Source organism: Anopheles maculipalpis, chromosome 2RL (assembly GCF_943734695.1).
Source record: "Anopheles maculipalpis chromosome 2RL, idAnoMacuDA_375_x, whole genome shotgun sequence".
Taxonomy (NCBI): Eukaryota; Metazoa; Arthropoda; class Insecta; order Diptera; family Culicidae; genus Anopheles; species Anopheles maculipalpis.
Window position 1 is genome coordinate 89,279,676 of NC_064871.1, and position 18,881 is coordinate 89,298,556.

The 18,881-nt window shown below is 42.5% G+C and overlaps 2 protein-coding genes across 9 annotated transcripts in view; one reads left to right on the plus strand and one right to left on the minus strand.

Annotated features, from left to right (window-relative positions):
* Window positions 1-18,881, plus strand: part of LOC126567906 (atypical protein kinase C) — a 162,340-nt gene that overhangs the window by 97,733 nt on the left and 45,726 nt on the right. The gene's annotated exons all lie outside the window — the stretch shown is intronic.
* Window positions 1-18,881, minus strand: part of LOC126568310 (apyrase-like) — a gene marked incomplete at its 5' end in the record, with an annotated part of 350,971 nt that overhangs the window by 76,493 nt on the left and 255,597 nt on the right. The gene's annotated exons all lie outside the window — the stretch shown is intronic.

Consider the following 18,881-nt stretch of genomic DNA (forward strand, 5'->3'; position numbering starts at 1 on the left):
AAAGGGTTCCATTCCGACTAACCGGACGAAGTACAGATGAATTTATAGCTGCGTTTTGCCATCTCCAGTGTTTATTCGGCAAGGATAGATTGCTTTCGAATTTGTGGGACCAATCGTACGGTATGTTTCTTTTCCATCTCCCGCACAAAATGCTCTTTGATTGCGAGTAAAAATGAAAGCGAAACGCGCTAGCGGGTAGCGCGAACATGTGCGGATGCCGAGGAAATTTGTTGAATGTTTCTGTAGCGAAAATCGTGACGCCAAGGATAGCACAGTCGAATGGGTAGTTCGAGGATGCGTTTCACGCCAGTACCCACAGCATCGTGGCTGGGACATGTTAATGTCGGTCGGTGTTGTTGCGCTGCAAACTGTGGAGGGAACGTTTACGCTCTAGTGGAGCGTAATCCTCTAGTACGCTCGTCTGTGTCCAGTATAATGGGAACGTGGTTCGCGCGATTCGTTATGTAAGGGTCGTTTGGTTGCAAACGTACAGAAAAATAGTCGCAGCTTTAGGATCAGCCGTACTGCGCGTACCGTGCTAGCACGTGTTGTTCAATTAAATTTTTGTTTTCCTTCCACACACGCGAATAATTCTAGATAAATCGTTTTTACATGTGACCGCTAATTGGGAATGGTATTGGTAACTGAGTTATCTAATGGTATTACATTAAATGTGAGCATAAGTTCCGTTTCCATCGTTATGCATACAGTGGTGTTACGCTAGCTGATTCGCTAGCAAAAAAGATTAAAGTTATAATTTTGACGAACAATAACGTTTCCTGCTGAAGTAATACTAAATTGTGAAAGTTCTTTCATGTTACTCTTCTCTACGTCTGATCAGGTATGGGGCTTGCTTAAAATATTTCGCAATCGTTCTCTACACGAGAGTAATCTTCATTGTTCATTTCGTACGCTGCGTGTGATTAAAAAGAGGTAACGTTTGATATTAAGTCGATTGAAAAGCTTTCGCAGCAGCAACAAGAGGCGGAGGGTTTATCGTATCCTACGTGGCATCAAGTACTTTGTGCGTTCCGAAAATTGCGATAGCATTCAGGTAGTGTGCAAGGCAACGTAGTAAAGGCAAAGAGATTTATATGAACAAGCAAAGGAACATAGGTGAACACATTGCTTTCATATTGTTGTGTCGTGGTACGTGGAACAAGTTTCAGTGACATACTCTAGAACATTTAAAAGTTTTTGTCTTTTGTGTTTGTTTTTGTCTTTTCTCCGATTTTGTTTTGTACTTTGTGCCATTTTCCCATACTTTAAGAGCTGTTAAGCTCTGTAAGTTGGTGTACGATACCTTAGGATGTTAAGCATCAATTTAAGCTATTATTGGTGAAAAAAGCCATCAGCTTTTGAGTTGTGTATAGAAACGAGGCTGTGTCGAGCTGAATAAAATTGAATATATTGTTTCGCAAAAAGAAAACTATCCAAAAATCATATGTTTTAGTTAATCTTTTGTAAAATAATTATTTCTTTTGATTCTATGATGGCATTAGGTAATTTTTTGTATGTGTTTTGACGTTTCAAGACAGAAATTCAGACTCGATCTTTATCTTTTATCTTTCGTTTCATAACACACATACAAATTATCAATAGCGAAATGAGTTTACGTATTTCTTGTGTTAGCTCTGAACAGCTGCTCTTTCCTTGTACGAATATTTCATTATTCTTCTTCTTTAGCAATGCTACTTGGAGAGGTCTCCTAACCTTTAAATTGTCTAGGTTTTCCTTTGACTATGTTTTACCTATCTTAGAAAAGTTCCAATCCTGCGTACGGGGAGACGATTTGAGCGGGACTCGATATCTGATCCAATCCTCAGATTTGACATGAGCTCTATGCTTGAAGGATGCTTAATAAAAAACCTTTGTTTTTGAGTTTAAGTCATTATATGTAAATTCTTATTTTTGATTTTTCCTGTCAAAAAGCCCAGTCTTGTTGATAATATTTGTTATGCACATGAATAACAGGCCCCATAATTATACTATAGTCCACGTTAAGATATTATTCGAGCAGGAGCTCGAACGTCTTTTTGAACCATTTTTTCATAATAAAAAATAACAGTCGGTGCTCTGTAGGCAAAGCTAAAAAACACACAAAAAATACATAGATAACGTATCGATAAACATCAGCATTTCAATAAATTATTTGCTTTAGTCACACGTGTTCGAATTCTTCCATTTTTTACAAGAATTCATACCAACCCTTCACAGAGGCCTTGCAAATTAATGATCACTCACCTGGGTAAGCCCCATTTTTCCAGGAAAAAGAAAAACTTCCGACAGGGAAAGCTGATGATTGTTTCGCTTGCCAAAAAAAAAAAGGAAACATTCTCCTGTGCCGAATCGGAGTAAAAATAAATATTTCAACATGACGCAGGCTTGCTTCCGACCGGTTTCCACATTTTCACGGGTACCAATTGTCGCATCGTTAGGTTCCATCGGCGGGGTGCCCTTTCATTCCGATTTGTGTGTTGATGGATTGAAATATTGGCAGTTTTGATGGTTCCCTTAGCGGTGTTTCTTTTTTCCATTGCTTCTGTGTGTTTTGTTTGTCTGATAAGCACAACACATGACATGACGTTGGGTGTATGGAGGTGTTTTTTTTTTTGCTTCAATCTCGGAACATCTCAATTCCGAGAGGAGTGGGGGAGGGAGAGAGATATTCAAATTTTATTGATGGTATTTGTTTCCTTTCACTTGGGTGAGCTGTTTTTTGGCCGAAGCGTAAATGGATCCTCCGGTAAACTGTGTGGCGCGGAACGGAGGTGGTCCGGAAATGGAGGTATAACGTGGGACATTTTTATTCGTTACAGTCAATTTCTTCGGCGAAAATGGAGATAAAGAGAATAAAAGCATTGCGCTGAGGAAACCGGTTTGAAGAAGCTTTTGCTTTTCTTTTGCCCTCAATATTGATGGTTCTCATTCTCGCTACTTTAGCTATTTGCTCCCACGGTGTCTTCAACTGAAATGTACACATCCTTTTTTTTTGCCAACGTGTGGGTGGCAACAGAATTTGGCCGATTTCGGCTTCCCACACTGACAGCTTCAGCGTTTCTCCGGGCTAAATTACATAGTAACCTTCTTGCCTGCGACTTGCCCATAATGTCCTTCAGCATAAACATGAGAAATTTGATCCAAATTGTAGCCCATGGCATACACACGCACTCACACATAAACCGTTGACAAGCGCTTGTAGGGCCCACACGTAGTTTCGGTCTGTTTGGTCCCGTTTAGTAAAGCTACTTGTTCCTTACCGTTAGGGCAAGCAAAATGATGATGCGAAGCAAAAAAAACCTACAATCGTGCTCGCTTAATAGCGATACGGAAGTGTGGGCGAGTCTTGGAAAAGCTTACCTCCCGAGGGCTGTTTCTTTTGAGCTTTTGGGGGTTCGATTTGGGAGAACCCTGGAGAAGATAAATCGTTCGGTGTGCTGCCCATTTACGTCGGGCTCAGCGTAAAGTTTTTCCGCTTTGAAATATGAGATGGTTGGCCTGTTCGGACGGTGATACGGTCAACCGGGATGATGGTGGAAGATGTTACGTGCAGCGAGGGAAACCGAAGGCAACAAACTCCATTTTCAAGGGTAAGGTTTTTCGCTTTTTGAATGGGGAGTTGTACTTTTTTGGGCCCGGCAAAGTTTTGTTTGAAAGATAGTAAAACGTGGATGTTTGCCTAGCAGCAGCAGCAGCAGCAGTAAAGCAATCCTGTTTTGCTGTTATTATTGCCGTCTGTATAATGATCATGACCGAACCGTGCTAGAGATGGAGCGTAATTGGTTAAAAAAAGGATGTTGGAACATTGTTTTACTTTTTTGTAAATCCTCCGACAGTCGACTTGTCGGAGGAGCGGATTGCGGCACACAAAAGATTGTTGTTGTGGTGATGGCAAGGGAACCAACTGTTCCTCAAAAGACAATAAATAGGGGGCGAAAAGGCTTTTTGCGCTCTCTCCATTTTCAAAAGCGAATCAACTGGTAACTATTAGCTGCGACAAACAAAACTTATCCGAAATTAAATCCGCGAAAGAACATTGGTGCCGTGACCAGGATATTTACAACCCGAATACTCGCGATTTTTTCGATAAGTTTAGCATAATCCACGCGCGCGCATTTCGGTATTTAGCTCGCATTTTTGTACACTACACTCGAGTACGCAACTTTCGCACCGTTTAACAAAATGCCCACTCAAACAATTTTGGCTTCACGAAGGACGATTTTGCTCACTACTTTGGTGCGACACGAACAGTTTTTACGGGAATTTGATCCCGAGCGAGACTCCAATGCCGTGGAAATACGACTTAATAAAGTCCAGCAGTTGGCCAACGATTTGGAGAACATTCAACAACAGCTGGAAGATGCATCAACCACTGTTGAAGAATCCGAGCATAACGACGCGTTGAGGCAGGATTTCGAGCCACGCTTAATCTACGTGGAAGGCGAATTGAAAGCGAAAATGAAGGAAATTTCGCGTAATGAGGCCGCGCAGCAAAAGGCTGGCAACAGCTCCCTGCAGGGAATAAAATTGCCCACCATCACACTCCCGGAATTCAATGGTGACTACATGCAATGGTTGACCTTTAGGGACACTTTCGAGTGTCTTATACACGACAACGTAGATTTGCCCGCCATACAAAAATTTCACTACTTGCGTGCAGCGCTGAAGGGTGAAGCGGCGCAAGTTATCGAGGCGATTACAATAAGTGCGGCAAATTATGACCAAGCTTGGAAAATGGTCACTGCAAGATATTCCAATGAATATTTGCTAAAAAAGCGTCACCTGCAGGCCATGTTTAGCATGAAGCCGATCAGGCACGAAGGTGCGTTGACCCTTCATCAGCTGGTTGACGAATTTGAGCGCCACAAAAATACGCTTCACCACTTGGGTGAAGATACTGACGCTTGGAGCAGTATTTTGGAGCATTTATTGTGCACCAAGCTGCCAACAATCACGCTCCGTGATTGGGAAGAGCACGCTTCCAATGACGAAAATCCAAGCTACGAGAATCTTGTAATTTTCTTACAACGTCGAATGCGAGTACTCGAAACATTGTTAGTAAACAAACCAGATACGTCACTCGCGGAGCCTATCACACACACGCGACGTCCAAATTTACTGCGCGCTACGAGCTTTGCGACCGCCGATAGAGAACCTCACAGTTGCCCTGTATGCAATATGCCTCACGCCGTTACGCGATGCCAGCGATTCCTTGCTATGGATCCTGCACAACGATACCGAACAGCTTTAGACACACGAATTTGCCTAAATTGCTTGCGGGACAATCACCGAGCGCGTGATTGCTCCTCGCAATACAAGTGTCGACACTGCCATTTAGCGCACCACACACTACTACACGCACAAGTTTCACACGGCACATTTCCCACTGCACCCACCACGCCAGCTGCGCGAAATGCTCCCGTAAATGCACCACACAGCACTAACGATCACATGGCGAATACACAAGCACACTACGTAGCAGCACACGCGAGCAAGCAAACGTACGATCACGTTTTTCTCCAAACTGCCGTAGTTCGGATAGTTGACGCGCACGGTGTCGCTCATCCTGCGCGAGCACTTTTAGATAGTGCGTCTCAGCCTGATCTTATGAGCCGCCGGCTTGCTCATAGATTAGCGCTTAAATGCGATGCGATTAACATCGCACTTATCGGAGCGGGAAATTCGAACACTCCGGTGACAAAATCGGTGCGTGCCAACATTTCATCACGAACGAGCCCGTATGAGTTGAGCGCCGACTTTTTGATAGTAGACAACTTGATAGGGAATCTGCCAGCACATGACGTGAACGCGAATGATTGGCAAATACCCTCGAATTTTATGCTTGCTGACCCCCAGTTTCATAAGTCGGCACCGCTAGATCTCATCCTCGGTGCCCGGCATTACCACGAATTCTTTCAAAGTGGGGCACAACATAAAATCTCGTCAGGGCTTCCCGTCCTCATCGAAAGTGTGTTCGGATGGGTCGTGAGCGGCTCAGCATCGTCTTTGAATCCTGCTGAGGAAAACTCGAATGCAACATCCATCGTTTGCATGAGCACTCTAGAGGAATCGCTCGAACGATTCTGGAATGTAGAAGAGTTGCAGGTTAGAGATTGCTATTCACCTGAAGAGCAACTTTGCGAAACACTTTTTAAAGAAACCACCCAACGCGACGATTCGGGTCGGTATATCGTCCGTTTACCTCGACAGCCTGACTTTAACGTGAAGTTCGGCCAGTCCAAGGCAACAGCATTGAGACGCTTCGAATTGCTGGAAAGGAGGCTGGAACGCGATCCACAACTAAAAGCGGACTATCATCAATTCATGAAGGAGTATTTGGATCTCGGTCACATGTCGCCGATAAATGTTGGTAGAGAAGAGGAACAGGCCTACTATTTACCACATCATCCCGTTTTTAAATCATCCAGCTCAACAACGAAACTGAGAGTAGTGTTCGATGGATCTGCAAAAATGAATTCTGGTTATTCATTGAACGAGATATTATGCACCGGTCCTATCGTGCAAGACGATCTGCTGGACATAATCTTACGATTCCGTACTTACAAGGTTGCGCTTGTGGGTGACATAGCGAAAATGTATCGACAAATCTTGTTGCATCCTGATGATCGTCGATTGGTTCGAATCTTTTTCCGTTTTTCACCACAAGCCCCGATGCAGATTTTCGAACTCAACACCGTTACGTATGGACTTTCGCCTTCATCGTTCCTAGCTACGCGCACCTTGCTTCAGCTCGCAGATGATGAAGGTGCTCACTATTCGAATGCACAAGCTGCCCTGAAACGGAACTTTTATGTAGATGACTTCATTGGTGGTGCCAGTACAGTAGAAGATACTGTCCGTCTTCGCCAGGAGCTATCGGATCTGCTTGCGAAAGGTGGATTCGAATTGCGCAAGTGGACATCGAATCATCTAAGTGTTCTCAGCGGTTTAAGTGCTGATCAGATCGGCACCCAGTCATCGTTGAAGTTCATTCCCAATGAAAAGGTGAAAACACTCGGTATCTCCTGGCAACCAGAATCTGATGAGCTGTGTTTTGATTCGAACGTTTGTGTTGAATCAACATCCTCAACGAAGCGATCCATACTATCAGGCATCGCGAAGATGTATGATCCGCTTGGGCTGATTGCACCTGTATTGGTCCGTGCAAAGTTGCTAATGCAGGAATTATGGCTGCTAAAATCCGGCTGGGATGATCCCGTTCCCGAACAGATCTACAACAAATGGACAACGATTAGTGATGAATGGCAATCTCTAGCTACGTATAAAACTAATCGTCATGTTCTTTTACCTAATTCACAAGTAGAGCTCCACACGTTCACCGATGCCTCCGAAGCAGCCTACGGAGCCTGTATCTACGCGCGTTGTGAAAACGAGGAAGGAGAAATACGGATCAGCTTACTAGCATCGAAGTCCCGAGTAGCACCTCTTAAACGCGTCACATTGCCGAGACTCGAACTCAACGCAGCTGTTTTGGGAGCCCATCTCCATCACCGGGTCCAGAAGGCCATGCAGATCGATAGCGTCGAGTCCTTCTTCTGGTCCGATTCAACTGTAACGCTGAAGTGGATAGCATCTCCACCCAATACGTGGAAAACATTCGTGGCGAACCGTGTTGCTGAAGTGCAGCGCTTTTCTCATCCGCGGCAATGGCGACACGTTCCTGGTTCCAGCAATCCGGCCGATTTGGTCTCTCGCGGCATGTCGGCAGCGAATTTCATCAAAAGTCGACAGTGGCACTCCGGTCCGGATTGGCTAGCTTTTCCTTCATCGTCATGGCCCAGCTCAAAGCCTGATTCCATCGACGGAGTGGATCTAGAAATCCGGCAGGTGAGTGCAAATATCGCTTCCACATCGACTCATCCATGGTTCGATATTTCATCGTCGTATTCCAGATTGGTGCGTATAATTGGGTACTGCGTACGTTTTACGCGTAATACTCAACTGAAGGCGCGCACACAACCATCATTACACCACAACGTAGCACCACTAAGCATCACGCCAGAACACTTGGAAGCAGCTAAAATTGTGCTTTGCAGATTAGCACAGCAGGATGCCTTCGCTCACGAAATCAAGCACTTGACAAAGGGAGAAGCCTTATGGAAGCAGTCATCGATACGCAAGTTAAGCCCCTTCATCGACGAGACGGGCGTAATACGAGTGGGAGGACGATTAAAGCTCTCGCAGTTGCCGTACCAATCGAAACATCCCGTGGTGCTTCCTAAACAGCATAAGTTTACCCGTCTCATGGCTGAACATTACCACGAACAACTCATGCATGCTGGCGGAAGACTTCTACTATCCCAGATGAGAGAGCAGTATTGGCCACTAGACGGACGTCGACTGGTGAAAAGCATCGTGCGGAATTGCTTTCGCTGTATTCGCCAAGATCCCGCATTGGCACAGCAACCCATTGGTCAACTCCCATCATCACGCATTACACCGAGCCGGCCTTTCTCCATCACTGGAGTGGATTACGCCGGACCGTTCTACTTAAAGCCTGCGCATCGAAGGGCCGCAGCTACTAAGAGCTACCTGTGCGTATTTGTTTGTTTCACCACGAAGGCTGTTCATCTTGAACTCGTGGGAGACCTCACAACCGCAGGATTCTTAGCCGCACTACGACGTTTTACTTCGCGCCGCGGCCTACCGTCCCACATCCATTCCGACAACGGTAAAAATTTTGAAGGAGCCGAACGCGAGCTCAGGGAGCTTTTTCAGATGTTCGACGACGAGCAGCAACGGAACGTCATTGTTGCTGATTGTGCGAATAAGGGCATCACGTGGCACTTCACTCCACCGAAAGCTCCAAACTTCGGTGGATTATGGGAAGCAGCAGTCAAAACCGCGAAAAGACATCTCTACCGGCACCTAGGCGGCACGAGGCTGTCTTACGAAGGCTACTGTACCGTGCTCCAACAAATAGAGGCAGCAATGAATTCCCGACCATTGTTACCACTATCCGATGATCCCGACGAACTAGCTGCACTAACACCGGCACACTTTCTAATCGGCACATCGATGCATGCTGTTCCCGAGCCGGACTACACTCACCTGAAATCGTGCACCCTGGATGATCTTCAGAAGTGGCAGCTGCTAGTGCAACGTTTTTGGAAACATTGGGCCACCGAATACCTACAAGAGATGCAGAAAAGTTACACACGGCCGGGCAGCAACAACAACAACATACTTACCGGCAGGTTGGTGATACTAATGGACGAATCTTTACCTACTACTCGTTGGCCTCTAGCTCGCATCATACACACTCACCCCGGAGAGGATCAGATCGTGCGCGTGGTAACACTGAAAACCGCGAAGGGAATAATAAAGCGTTCGATCACGAAAATTTGCATCTTGCCGCTGCGCACCGACAACGAGGACAACACATGCTGATAGGATCACGGTTTTGACATCCGTCAAGGTGGGGGAGGATGTTGGAACATTGTTTTACTTTTTTGTAAATCCTCCGACAGTCGACTTGTCGGAGGAGCGGATTGCGGCACACAAAAGATTGTTGTTGTGGTGATGGCAAGGGAACCAACTGTTCCTCAAAAGACAATAAATAGGGGGCGAAAAGGCTTTTTGCGCTCTCTCCATTTTCAAAAGCGAATCAACCGGTAACTATTAGCTGCGACAAACAAAACTTATCCGAAATTAAATCCGCGAAAGAACAAAGGATATACCAAATACTCTTACAATGAGTTAAAACAAACTAGCGACAGATCAAAACAAATGGAACCTTCCAATCCCCAAAAAAGTAGGTCCTAAAAAATTGAAGAAAAGTTTCGAAATTTGTCACGGCAGCAATCATTTGTTAACGTTTCTGTCAGAAATTGGCGTAATGTTTTCGCTTCCCGGTCTCAGTTTTTGCCTGTCTTTGTTTACAATCGTTTCTTCCACGCACACAGTTGTGCTAATTCCAACACATTTTAACACGCACAATACCACTGCGAGAGCAGGGGAACCGGTGCGCGCGGTATATTATGATTTGCGAGCAGCGGTTGGTGTGTAAATCATAACGCGGTAAACCGCGGGGAACGTTTTGGAATTTATAATAAATATTATTTATTTCCTTGCTGCATGAGTTGTTTTGTTAGGTTTTTGTTTTAACTATTTATGCTCATTCAGTGCCATAAAAGATGGCACGGATTAGCGGGTTTATTTCTCCTAATATTTTTAGACGATGAAAGAAACGAAAAGCTAGTGGGAAATTTTCATTGTTTTTGCTGTACTTGTTTTCCCTAAATTGCTCGAGTAGTATTGCACCTTAATTCCTTTTTAGAAAATTATACTAAAACGAGCTCAGAAATTTCAGTACTTGCCATGTGCTCTTTACTTTTTGAATAATTGATTTATATTATTTTTTTTCTATGGCGGTTGGTTTACGTATTGTCAGCACTGTTAATGCCGAGATAGTACAGTACTTACAAGGCATTTCATCCTTTTTTTTTACTTTTTCGTTTAATAGACCAAAAAACCTTCTCGATTACAATACTAAGCTAAACGTATAATTATAGTTATTGTAAGTACATAAGTTAATGGCACGTTTGAAAGAAAGGGATAGTGAACTGGGTGGTGGTAGGTTAGCAATTAGATTCGCATAGAATAGATCCAGTCCTCCAAAACGTGTACGGCCCCTTTGACAATCTGATCCCGAGAACGAAGCTGTTTGTCAGGGTCGTGCAGCTGAATTGAATGAAGCAATTCAGGAAAATCGATGTGGAAGTTTAGCAAGTTAGCGATCAAGACACATTGAGCGTTCCGGTAGCGATCACGAAGAGGCTCGAAGCCGAGCAATGGCGTGGAGCGCGTCGTGTGGCTTTGCGCTGTACCGCTTCAAGTCGCGATATTATTTTCTTTTTCCCGTTATTTATTCATCCCTTGTTTATTCTCTTAATTATTCTTTTGGTTCTATTTTTTTGGAATATTATTTCATTCAAGAAAAATATTGTTAAGCATTCTATCTCACCTAAAAAATCATCATCATAAAGACGTACAAAATTTGGTTTGTAAGTTAAGAAATCCTTCGGTTATGCAGCCAAACATTTTTGTAAATATTCTAATTAATTTTTCAACATTCACAATATTGAATTAAATTAAAATCATTATTTAATAGATAATTTCATGAATTCAATCCAACCAAGGTGGAAACATTATAACGTAAAATACTGTTGTTAAAGCTTCCTTCTGAAAAAAAGGAATGCCACGAAGCTGAAAATAATAATAAAATTAATCACAAACGGTGCTCTTAACTACACACCATCGAACCATCGCTCATACGTACACCACGCCCTACCGGTTTGATTAATACCAATTGGCCCATTAATTATATTGTAGCATAATTTTTATTATATTATCGACGATCACTCATCGATCTTCGCTAGCACCAACGATGGGGGCGTGTGTCCTTCCAATAAAGCGAAAAGAACCGAAACGAAGAAGAGCGGCATAATTTCAGCATCCCTTTTATAAAGTGGCAAAAAAGGAAACCAGAAAAAAAAACAATTCCGATTGCTAGAGGCACCGCCATTGGGCGCATCATGGGAAATACATTTTATCCGATGATTCTCCGGGTCCGGTTCATTTATAACGATTGGACAGTAATAATTCGTTTGTTGGGAGCAAATAATTCACGTCGCGGTGATCAGATGGTTAATGTACAAGTGGCTTTTTTCTCCACTCTTCTTACGCTTGTGTGCGTGCCTTTGTTGCCTTCACGTGCTGGAGCGCATTTGCTTTTGAAGAAGTTCATTATTAAATAACAATACACTAGGATGCCTTTTTTTTAAAGGTTGGCGAACGTGTTCTGGCTCTGTAAACGTTTCTTTTAACCTTATTTAATGCTCATCGTGTTCAATTTTTTATGGGAGGAAAAAAAAATTCTCAAAGTTGTTAGACAAATTCTCGGAAATGTTCTTGCATTGGCATCATAAATTTTTTATCATTATTACGGTTGTACGATCGCTGCAAGGCAAGTCTTTTGTTTAGTGGTTTTTCATTTTCTTACAGTCTTGTTACTGTCTCCTGTGTACCGCACTGTAAAGATATTCATCAGCATTAAATCAACCGAGCCATCGACCGGTCAGACTCACACAAAAGTGTCTCCCGTTAACAAACAATATGCGCGTCTTTCTCCATTTTGTTATGAGCAGAACATAATTGATGGGCCATTGGGATGACTTTTTTTTGTTGTATTTGCTCACGTTAGCAGCAATCAATTTAGCTGCATTATGGTTAAAATCGGTCTGCTCTTTAGCTTTTGTCTTGGGGTTGTCGTGGTCAAACGGAGTCTATCGATAATAACACCTTGCAACATTGTTCGTGACAAAACACGTTGGAGAGTGAAAAGAACAATCAGAAGGACTTTGAGAAACGAAGAGCGTTGATTTCCTTTATGCTGTGGAGTTAAAACAAAAAAGAATTTCTTGTTGCAACTCGTTTTGATTATTAATTTGATAAATGCAAAAAAATGGAAAACAAACAATGTGAACAATGTAGCAAACAATTTAATATTTTCCATGTAGAATCAACAACCAAGAATGAAATAAACACACTATGACGCGTGACCAACAACAGGCATAAGGGTGTTGTCCGCGAGGAAAAAAAAAAACCCACCGAGAAAATGTAATTTATTTCCCATTCTTTTCAGCAGGACAGCTGCCCCATCCGTGCTGCTTCACGTCCGAGTGACATGATGTGCCGGCAAAAGCTAGCTGATTGTTCGTTCCTCTATCCAACCAAACCTCAACCGAGGATGGGTTACTGTTGTTGTGTGCTTTTGGCACGTGGCTTCTTCGCACGTACACCACATCCTTGGTTTATTGTTGCAATTTTCTCATCCTTTCTTACCTTTACACCGTCCCTGCTAGGTGTATCTGTGCAGGTAGACATAGACGCCAAACGTAGTGGGCCCTTTTTGCAGCTTCGAAATGTGATCGTGGTCACGTTATGGGTGTACATTTTCTCACAACCCGAACCCGTGTCCCACACCGTTCAATGCTGTTGTAAAATGAAGCGTCCGGTGGTGGACTAATAAAAAAAAAAAAAATAATAAACGAAAGTTTTTCCCACCAACGATCACCTAGATGGCCAGAGAAAGGCGAAACGTATTCATCTCGCAATTGCACACTGATTTATGGCAATTTTTTTCCTTCTCTCCGCCCGAGACATGCCCGCTCATATTCAACGTCCGTTTTCTTCTGTCGGAGTTGGCTCGATCGAATGTGAAAAAAGGGAAAAACGGGTGTGAAAACTCTTTCGCACCATCCCGATGGGTTTGTTTGCGTGTTGCTGGTGTATGGAGATCTTATAGCGTGAACGCGTCACCGTAGTTTAATTATGAGAATAGCGTGTAAGCGAGAAAATAAGATCAAATTCAATGGCCGAGGGAAAACCCGAGAATGATGCATTGTTTGTAGTGAAGGGATGAATTTCCACAACAGCTTTTTTTGTTAAACTAAAACCTCCGTCACGTTTGCAACAGACTCTCTCTTTTGAACCACAATACAGAATATTCGAAGTTTTCAGCAAATAGAGTAAAAATGGAGTTTTCCTTTGTCAAGTTTTCCTTTCTCCAGGAGGTAAGAAATGAAAAATTGTTGTAGAAATGCTCTAGCAAAAAAAAAAAAATGAAACAAGCGCTTCACTATTTTTATGATGGATTTTTGTTTTACACCGCTGGGTGCGCGATGGAACGCGAAGAGCACAATATCATCGTTTGGCGATGGAGGCGCCTGGTCGTTGTAACGATGTTAGCTGTAAAAATGATCGCGGTAAGCACAACGATTCACTTAGCGGCACGGCACAAAGAATTCGTTTTCCGGCAAGTCAATTCGTTTCGTGTTGAAGTCAATTTTGAAACGATTAATTTCGTTGATGATGTTGTTTTAGCTGTTTTGCTTTAGTTTGCCCTTTCGCTTCGATACGAAAGAGTGGTTTTGTGTGCTTTGTTTTTGTTTAGATTTAGCTTGGCTGGTTTACAGGTTGTTATATGCAAATGTTGCTCCAGTTTGTCACTCGCTGATGCTGCCATTACGGAACTATCTTGACGATGTAGCTCTTTCATAATGGCCATTTTTATATGGCAGTTTCCAGCTCGATTCTTCCACCTGGAAGATCTGTTTTTTCACCCAGGAAATGTATTTGTATTTGAATTCTAATTTACCTTTCGCTTCATCATTGAAAGTGAACCTACTGTGCCAGTTGCTTTTATTCACACGACGGTAGCAGGCATAAATTTACCCTCCCCAAACTACACAGCTTCACTCATTCTGTTCATTTGTCTTTTAGAAATGGCGCTCCATAATGCTTCTTTTGCATTACGGACCTGGGTCCGTTTTTCCATGTGGTGATGCATTTTCATTTACCTTCACACCTTTGCTCGTCTTATTGGCTACGGTACCGTGTGGTCAGTGCTTCATTCTCACCAGGCATCACTGGGACCGCAAAAAAAAAAAAAAACGACTGTAGGATACGTTACAGTTTAGCACCCTTAGCTTTCCAGCTTATTGCACCGGGTATTGTTTTTGTTTCGTTTTGTGCATTGTCGTTTCTCCTTTCGCTATCCGTGCACGTCGTGATAAAGATCGATTGCGAAGGGAGTAAGAGCAATAAACTAGCCTTTCTTTCACACCATCTCTTTCACGCCACTTAGACAGCATTGTAAAGTGCTGCTAGAAAAACGGTCTTTAGTTGATGTAGACTGTGACGTAGACCGACGGTACACACACCTTTTAGAAAAATTACTTCAACAGCGACTGGAATAGTAAATAAATCGTACACGGAGGTCATAAATTATTAGCTCAACAAATGGAAGGAAACGGGCTGGTTTTGGAGTTTGTATCATGCACCGCAAGGGTGGCTGTGGATTCGCTTCATTCCAATTCCAATCATTCTTGGTGCATAATGATGATTAGTCACCGTGACTGATGGCTTCATAGGTGCTCTAAATCAATGGGGCTCTTAAATGATTAGTTCTTAGTTATTCGAAGTCATTTTTTAGTCTTTTTTTTGGCCTGGTCTATCCTGGTTGAGTTATTAATCAATGTTAAGATTTATGGGTTTTGGTATTTTTTTTTAATTTAACCACAAAATTTCTCGATTTAAATTTTAATTTCTTTCCCTTTTCTTTCCAGGTATGTTAAAATGGGTCAGAAAATTGACGAACGGAATCATGTCATATGCAAGTATTGTTAACAAATGATTTGAGCTGTTAATAATCATTTTATTTAACCTATAAAATAAAAAAAACACTCCTTTGTCTTATGTTGGGTTTTATCGTAATTCTTAAGGTCTGAATTTATGATGTGAGTTGAATGATTTTGAATTACAAAGTTACAGTTTGACTCACTCCAATAGATCTGTCAAATAATAGACGTTATCAAAAGGTAAACCATCTCTTAAACAACTCACCCAAACAGTTCTGTATTCTCCTACTTCCTTGTTCTCTTTTTAAATTCGTCTAGTCGAGAAATTCTCTGTGACAATTTCCTACAGGCCGTTGATGACCGTGAAAACACACAATTGAATACGGTTTCGATTGCTCATTTTACTGTCGCAAACGGACCCGGAAAATGGTTAAACACTTGAAACGATACTGCCACCCAAGTTAGCATCTTACAAGCCTGTTGGCAAGATGAAGTGGTGTTGATATTATTACATCCGGTCAGTGCATAAACACACAAAGAGGATGTGAAGATTTGGAACAGTGATATGAAGCGAAAACGAAGTTTCCCGGGAATGTTGTGATACCGAAAATGTAGCAACATTTCCCGGTTATGTAGCAACATCCCATGGATGGTTCTTGTTAATTTGATTGGTCATTAAGAGCCGAACGTTGTTGAGTGAAGTGCCCGGTCGAGTAGTTACAAGAGATGTAGATATCGATCGAGTTGTGTCTTATCGAGCGTCTTTAAATATCTGTTCTATGTATATAAAATATCTCTGGCAGCATAATGACACCAATTCGATAAAGTATTCGTTCCTGGGCTCGAGGTTCGCGCTCGCGGTATTATTGCAAATCATTAACATCTACAAAGACTGAAGCATCAATAGTTGTCTCTTTTGTATATCCATTTCTTTGCCGATCTCTCATCCCGATAAGGCAGGATGCTATCGACCGACATTCTCCTAGATTTGTTTTAATTATACTTTCCCTTTAATCTCACCATCGTTAGCAGTTTTTCTCTGAGCTGGAAGTAGAAATAAAGGATAGTTTTCTTCTTCTGTGTGTTCGTGTTCATCTGGAAATACAATCTACACGAGATCCTTGCGGAGTCATCATTCGTTTTCTTCCTAATGGCGGCACAAAATGACGATAATTGCATCCAGCTGTAGATTGCATTCGGTCCATTGATTTTTCTCACCGTCTGATCTTTGTTCCGGTGCATATTTCCCTGTTCCTGTTTTATAAATTGTAGACCAGACGTCGTCTCATATTAACTTGTCTGGGAATGGGAAGGAAACAAGCTTTAACGGTGAAGAGCATACTGGGATAATGGTTGTAAAGTTCAAGATATTTTTTCTGCGTTGGCGCTTCGATGACTTCCATGGTTTGATTCCAATCTAATTTATTTTCCAAATAAGACAATGACCTGTACAGAAAATTAAGAAAAAGAACAAACTCCTCGAAAAGGTTTTTTTCTACTTTCGTAAGCTTTTGGTTGTGGTAAGGCAGAATTACCAATGATTTCAGCTTAACCCATCACTCAATTCAAGATGTATCTTCAGTTATTTGATGCTCTAAGGTTCTGCACCGCAGAAGATCAATCAGCGAGCAATACCATTGTGTGTGTGTGTGTGTGTGTGTGTGTGTGTGTGTGTGTGTGTGTCTACTTTGTTCACCCATAGCTAGAAGTGAGTCTTTCGCCACTTTGAGTAGCTTCGAGTGTAATTATATTCAATTTCATTAAGTCAAGCGCCACAGTGTCGTCGGCGAAACCTATAACCCAAGCTGAAGGATACTGGAGCTTGCTCTTTTACGGTTCCGTTTTTGTTTTTTTCGCAAACGAATCGATCAAGTCCTGACACTTGAGAGCGAGGCGAGCGTTGATACGATATATGGTCCCTTGATACTGTTTGGCGTGTTATATGGTCTGCCCAAGCGCATCCATCCTCTAGAGAGATAATCAATAGGGGTAAAGTTGTTCGCCCCTGTACGATGGGCGCGCTTTTGTGTGCGTGTTGCTTGCGTTTGGAGGGGGTTTTCGTTCCACTCGAAGCGCGCGACAACATCATTCAACCTCAATTTTCTGTCACACTTAAGAATGGCTTCTATAGAGACCAGTGGGGGGAACATAAAATAGCTCAACATGTTCCTTTTCCGTGTTGCCGCCTGCCATATGCCTTTTATCAATATTTCTTACATCAGCTAGCCATAATAAAGCCAATATGGGAGAGCGAGAGGGTTGCTGAGCACACTGAGGAATGCATAGAACGTTGAAGCTTATTTATTGTTGGTGAGATCACTTTTACACTCATTAAATATGTGTCGCTTGTCTTTCATTCGGGGGCTTCCTGAAGAAGTTGGCAAGTTTGAACCGTTTTATTTAGTTAGTGTTTCGGTTCGCTTAGAAAGGATCGTTGTTTTCGTCTACAGGCTTAAACTGGCCCCGTTTGACCTCGTCGTCGCTTTTGGGCTCTTCTTCTGGTGGCGGAACTGGGCAGCCATTACTTGGCATCAATTTATGGGCCAATAACACACATGTATGAATGTTTGCCCTCCGGTGGTGTGTGGTTATAAGTTTGCGTACCTCGTTTTATGTTTTCGCCTGTGGTGGTTTGATTTTTAATAGGTTTCTTTTGTGCCTCCTCCAGGCAGAGAGAAGCCGATAAAAAGGGGGAGTGAGGAAGCGTGTAAGTAAGTGTGGTTATGGCACGCATTTCCTGTTGGCAAGGAACATGTGTATGGTTTTTGTTGCCGTATCAATGGACGTTTTAAATTGACTCTCGTCCTGGAAAAAGGGTAGTTTTGCCTCAGCTAGAGAGTATAAAGATTAGTATAAAGTAAAGTGCAAAGGCGTTTGATTTGGGTTTAAAATTCAATAGAACGTCTTGGTAGGCAAAATTTTTGTACCGTAGGTTCCTCGTACAGTGAAGTGCAAGCGTTGGAATCAGTATTAAATCAGCTGTATCAGCCATCGAATGTCTTGCTCTGTGCTCACTTCTGAGGTACGGTCCGGATGGGATTTGATCCACGGTCTTACCAAGTAAAGGATCGACGCTGCTGTCGCATGAACCACTGTAATGCCTCACATTGAACGTGCTACACGTTAAATTGTGTCTGTGACAATTACTTTATAAATTTCTTTAGTGAGCGTATTTTTCATAGTATTAAGTGTCTATTTGTTTGTAAAATTAGTCATGCTTCATTTTTTTAAAGGTTTTATAATTATATCGATTTATTTTATGGTTAGAATAATTTCTTTTTCTTGTTCCGTTTTGTACGTGAAGTGTTCTTTTTTTTCATGCAAATTTTTATCTCATTTCCGCCATTCATCTGTACCTCTCAAGCTGTCAATTTTTATCCCCAGTTTCAATGTTAAACATCAGTTGTGCTCTAATTTCAGTACTTTCCACCCACCTCACGAGCAAGCTAGGGGGGAAAAAACGGAACATACTACACTTGAAACCTGTAATGAAAAATGATATAAGGCGGCATGCCGATGGTAAATGTAAAATATCAAACCACCTCTGCACCGTGTACAGGGAGACTCTTCAGTGGGCGAGCAAAAAGCGTAACAGGAGTGTGGTGCACACAGCAGCAGCAGTCGAAAACTTTTCCCATTAAAAACGTACCTTTCAAACTTCCTTTTATTTTTCTCTCCCTTGGTGCGTTTTTAGTCGATGCTTTTGGAAATGTGTGC